At 42.7% G+C, this 5,852-nt stretch overlaps 1 long non-coding RNA gene across 1 annotated transcript; it reads right to left on the reverse strand.

The window, feature by feature from the left end:
• Positions 1 to 316: 316 nt before the first annotated feature.
• LOC118156572 lies at positions 317 to 5,644 on the reverse strand. The gene is made up of 2 exons (XR_004746320.1): positions 5,528 to 5,644; positions 317 to 1,929 (listed from the first exon to the last, which is right to left on the reverse strand). It is a non-coding gene; the product is annotated as an uncharacterized LOC118156572 (long non-coding RNA).
• Positions 5,645 to 5,852: the final 208 nt, after the last annotated feature.

Here is a 5,852-nt window from a genome sequence, read left to right on the forward strand (position 1 = left end):
TGACCACAAGATATGTAAAGATGAAGTTTGGGCAGGTAGTCAAAACATAGTAAATATGATGAGACTTATCCCATCTTGCACCAAAGAGATAAGAAAAAAATGGGTCTCATGAGGTCAATATCATTTCAGTGTAGTAACACATTTTAGGTCAACTGAAGCAATTAATAATGCCCTGTTTATGCTGGACAGCCCAGAGGAAGCATCAGAGAATGGGAGGTACTGGTACAAACAAATGTGACATCTACAATAATGAATGCATGGATAAAGGGAAGTCTTCGCTTTTATAGAAATAGGAAGGAAGAAGCCAAGAATTAGGTAGAAATGCATTGTTGATTTTATTGAATCAGTACAGAAAATGCTCATCTCCCACTAACAAAAGAGGGAAACTTTTTTGTTAGGAGATGTATTGGTTTCCACAAGACTTTTATTCACTGAACAGAACAGCACACAACACATATAGCTGCAATCCCAGTTAAATCACACTAGTCCTTTAACACCTACTGTAGACAAGCCTGCTCAAAATTAAGCCACCTCACCCACCAAGTTACAGTGACTACAGGTCACTCTCAGACCCTTTCTGAAGGCAGCATTTATTAACATGAAAAGATACTGAGGAGTAAAGGCAAAGTCCACAAAAACAAAACAAAAAAGCAACAACACCAAGTGTTATCTGGCTTTTGTTGCTATAGAATTCCATCACCTCCTAAACTGACGTGTATCATTTATCACCACAATAACTAAAGGACAGGAGGAACTGTTTGTGTAAGTCAGAGAGGAAAAAATATTAAATGACTCAACCAGTGCCATGGAAAGAGTCTGTGGTAGACCCAGGTATTGAATCCAGGCCTTGTTTTGTATCTTTTATTATAAGGTCATTTCTGTAGAGGAAAAAAATATTACAAGGATTCAAAATATTTCACTTATTTTTGGTAACCTTATCAGATTTCCAACTATTGAGAGAAGTAATTAATCCAGAATATTTAGTGCAGGAGAGTTGTCTTACATCTGGATACACCCAAAATGCTACTTTTAGAAGAAATATCAAATAGCATGTTGATGGAGTCCCCATCATCAACAACAAAAAAGCTAACATTCTTTCCATAGATATGCCACACTGAAGAGGGCTGAGAGTTTCACACCACATGAAGGAACACTACCCTCAAAAAAAAAAAAATCAGTTCTAAAAGTTTCTTAATTTCTCCTATGAGCTTTCCACAGTACTTCAGGTTTAAAGCAGACACAAGACTGTTTACTTTTCCACTGAAAAAGTTATCAGAATAATAAACATGCTTCTTTAATGCCAAGATGTTGAAAGGCATTTTGAAAACAGAAAATGGGAACTTGATGTCTCTGGCAGCTCCAGTTCTTCTGCTCAAGGGAATCATATCTTAGGTTCAGGTTCCTCACCCTCAGTAGGCAAGAGTACAGAACAGCAAACTGGTACAGTCAGGGCACACCTCTGTATCTTCCAGGGCAAAGGTTCACTTTCAGTCAACCTTATCTGCACAAGAGCAAAAACACCCCTTTTCACGGTAAGAAGAAAAAACCTCAGGCATGAGGGGCTGGAGATGCTTCAAATCCACCATATATCCTACTGAAAGGCCTCTAAAAGCATACTTCAGAGTTGTAAAGAGGTTCAGAATATCCATCAGGTGGATGAGAAAACTAATAATATCTATCTCTTGGTGAGAAAGTTCATAGGATTTGGATTTAGGACACCCAGATGAACAGACATGGATATCACAATAACTCCACTACAGTGAGGCAGAACTGCTTCCCTCTGTTATTTCTTGCCAGTCAGCAGTAAAAATATTAACTTCATGACAAGGAGGGCTTTCTTGGACTAATTTGCATTTAGTTCATCTTGGTCCCAGGCCTCGTTGCAGCGAAGTGTTCTGAAGCACCATGCAGATGATTTGTTACCACTGTCTGAAATACAGGAAGCAGCTTACATGACAGTTTCCACATCTCTCTCTCTTTCATAAATAGACACATCTGTAAGCTGCTGGTTAACTGAAAGGTCAGTGTCTCTGCATTCCAGATGTGCATTTGGAAACAGCCTGACCTGCCAGCCCAGGCTCCACAAGCGTTTGGTACAGAGGCTTTTGGAAGCTGTTCTTTGTGCTTGTGAAAGCATGAGAAGACAGTGTGGGAACTGCCCAGAAAACTCAGATTTATTACAACTTGATATCCCCAGTCAGAGAATATCCTCTAGGAAGTGTACACATTCCTCTTTTGTATTCACCAATGCCTCCTACACAAGCAGAAGTGAAGACAGAAACAACTCAAATTGCTTTCTACTGAAGCCACAACCTTTTTGTGATACCACAAATATATCCTATAATTGAATTCCCCACAGTGATTTGCTCAAAAAAAAAAATAATAATAAAAAATTACAGAAACACCAAGAGAGAAGCATAGGCCATTTAATTCTGCATCTCCATGCTGAAACCACAAGACCATCTCCCTTGCTCTCAGAGGCAGGCTGTGCTGTAGGCTAAGCCTCTTCTCTAGGAACCACATATGACTGTTTTGTCCTCACCAAGAACTCTCAACTCAGGCAGAAAAGGGAACAACGAACAAATTAGAATCAGATGTTTTTTTTTTTTTTTTTTAAAAGGGAGACCACAACAGACACTCCTATCATTTGTCTACTAGTTCAGCCAATGACCCAAGATCAACCTCCTGAAAGAGTCATACAACAGCACATGAAATGTCTCTCCCCACAGCCCCCTTCCACCCTCCCTCTCTCCCCCCCCCTCTCCCCCCCCCCCCCACGTCCCCCAGTGCTTGAAATGAAAACACACAGTGGACGAGTCATTCAACCTGAATAAACTGACCTGGAGTTCAATAAACAAGCTTTAAGACACTAGTGATAAGAAGTTGAAACATCCAGTACAAACAAAATGACTGCACAGCAAGAATCCTGAGCTACATGCAAGCTCCTTGGTACACAACAGAACACAGTGACTTATCTTCTAAACTTTTGTTCTTTAATTCTACTTTTTGTGTTCAGGTACAACACACCTGTGTCATAGGGACAGGTTGATACACACATTTACTCTTTGACTTGTTTCAGATTAGAGACTTTGATTGCAGACCTACACTGCTGTATTCCCATTAAGGCCTCTGATTAATTCCTGGTGGTAGTAATTAGAGCTGTGTGTCATTAAGCAGAGAGCAAATATAGCAACTTTCCAATCCCTACCTCCCAAAGGAAACACAAGTTTGTATGGCAGCTGCTTTCTAGGAGCTCCAATGGGTGTGAACATATAGCAGTGCACAGAGTTCAATGCTGGAAGGACGCAGCCCAGCAGAGGCACCAGGACATGTGCAGAGCAAGCTGCAGATGAGTGGTAGCTAAGACAAAGAGTTTAAAGGGATACCTGCCTGCTGGGCATATCCCCATCCAGATTCCTCATCCTATATTTTTAACTCTTTAACCCTCACACCTTTCTCTTTTATCTTTGACATCCACTGCGCTTAGTGGATTTTCCCCTCCCCTGTTGGGGATGGTGAGGGGCGACAGGGAAAGGTTCTGGAGGATGAGCAGGACAGAAGTGCAAGAATAAGAAAAATTTCAGCTTGAGGTCACACAGAGTTGAACAATATGGTGGGCATTTTCACCTAATGCCATAAACCTGCAGCTAGAGAAAAAATGGGGGTAGATGGTGTCTTGCACAGCTCAGCCCATTCCTGAGCAGTATTTCCAATTCCTTTCACAAGCATTACTGTGGTCATTCAGCAATGCTGGTAGTTGCAGGGACTGAGGAAACACATCAGTTCAGACCCACACTTGTAGTGTTTCACAGTGGGGCTGTACCTGAGACCTAGCAGAACAGGGATGCAGAATGCCAAGCCTTATGACTGTCACTGCAGCACCTGATGGCGAGACAGCAACAGTGGTAGGGCTTGCTGCCCTCATGCTTCCTCAAGTGACTTGAGACCATCTTCCCCAACAGTCAATACCATGCACTGAACTTCACACTGAAATTCACACTTTTCTAAAGCCACTTCTGACACACCTCCAAGACTACCTTTAAAATCTAATTTATGCAAATCTCACTATCCCAGTGGTGGCCAGGGACAATTCCAGTCCCAAAAGACAAGATGCAGGACACATGGGATCTTACCAAGCTGGACAAAAATCCAAGACATTTTCAGAAACAGAAGTTCAAACACAGACCTTGTCTGCCACAATGTAAGGGTTGCAGTGGGAGGAAAAATGTCTCACAGGAGGTGACATAGTAGACATTTATTTTTTCCTGCTGGTTCACCAGTTCTTCTCTAAACCACCTGCACAGCACCTAAGTATTAATACTGTACAAGAGTACATATAATTTCTCTTAGTCTGAACAGGTCGATGTTCCATTCAACATACCTTTATCAAGACCAAAGCAGAGACCATCTCAGGAACATTTCAGTTATACCCTGCTGCCACCCACTTTCCCACTGCATATCACCACACTCTCCCACTGCTTTTCCTTTTTACTGCTGAGGACCCTTTGTGTTTCTATTTCCTTATTTATATTTATCTTAGGCAGCAGCTGACTTTGAGCAGTTTTGTAACTCTCTTCAGAGAGTGCATGAAGAACTATCTGCCCTGCAGAACCCTGTCCAACATCATCTGCTGCTTCTCTCCAATCTTTTTTTTTTTTTTCTATCCATTATCTCATAAGGTGAAAGCCTGTGATTTCCTTGCTCCCTTTTCTTCCTTCCCCTCCCCCCCTCCCCAGTTTTACTGCTTTGCTGAGCTCTGTCCCGGAGCACCAGGTATCCGATACGTTAGGACGGCCCTCAAGCACTGCAATACCCAGAGAAAGAAGCAGTGAGCCCTCAACTCTCCCTCACTCCCTATCTGTCCCCAGACACTCCTGCAGATACCGGGATCCCCATTTACTCCTCTTCCCTGCAGTAACAGCACCACCTTTTGGCTCCCTGCGCGATGCTGTGATTTCCCATCGGTAACTCAGCGATGTCTCCATAGCTCCGAGTTTCCCAGAATGAGCCTTTGCCTACCTTACCCGTAGGCATTTCATCTGCCATACCTTTGCCTAGGAAAAGGGGGAGCTCACAAGCCCCTCAGATGAGCAGTCATCTCCCCCAACACCCCGTCACCTGATCTCTTCTTCTCCTAGCTTAATAGCTTTCCAGATAAGATAACTGGTGAGCAAATAATTCCCCCTCCACCCAGCTCTGCACTCCGAGCCCAGCAAATCAGCATGGCTCAAAGCACTCAGTTACTTTGCATCCTGAACGTACATAAACATGCCAATCCTTTGACCCTTCTCTAATTGTCCTACAAACATGAGGTAATCAAATGCAAAGGAACAGCGCTCATAAACCAAACTTCTTAGAAACAGCCAAAATGTAGCTACTTGTCTGGAGCTCAGTGTGCCTCTAGCATAAGAAACAAGACCTGGAGAGAGCTGATTTTTTTCTTATTTATTTATTGAGGCAAAGCAGTAGGAACATGACACACAAAAAGAGATGTTACAGCCCATGCATATCTAAAGTATAAACTCACCTCAAATTTTCAGTCATGCTTGAAAGAAAAGCCTGAAACCACAGGTGCTTGCCTCCTTTACTGGTATCATCAGGCCTTACAGCTAGAACAAAAAGCTACTATTGCTTAATCCAACTGCTGTAGAAGGACTATATCTACCCACCAAACCTCTCCCTCCAATCTGATGTATCCATCCCCCTTTATTGATCTGATTTCCACCACCTGGGCTCTGGTCCTTCTTCCTGCCTAAGGGATTAATTGCACCAGCAAAGGTGAGGTTCTTCCTATCAGGGGTAAAGCAGAACAGGTGTGACCCTTTAATAGTGGAAATTCAATCCAGTCCGAG

Source organism: Oxyura jamaicensis, chromosome Z (assembly GCF_011077185.1).
Source record: "Oxyura jamaicensis isolate SHBP4307 breed ruddy duck chromosome Z, BPBGC_Ojam_1.0, whole genome shotgun sequence".
Lineage (NCBI taxonomy): Eukaryota > Metazoa > Chordata > Aves > Anseriformes > Anatidae > Oxyura > Oxyura jamaicensis.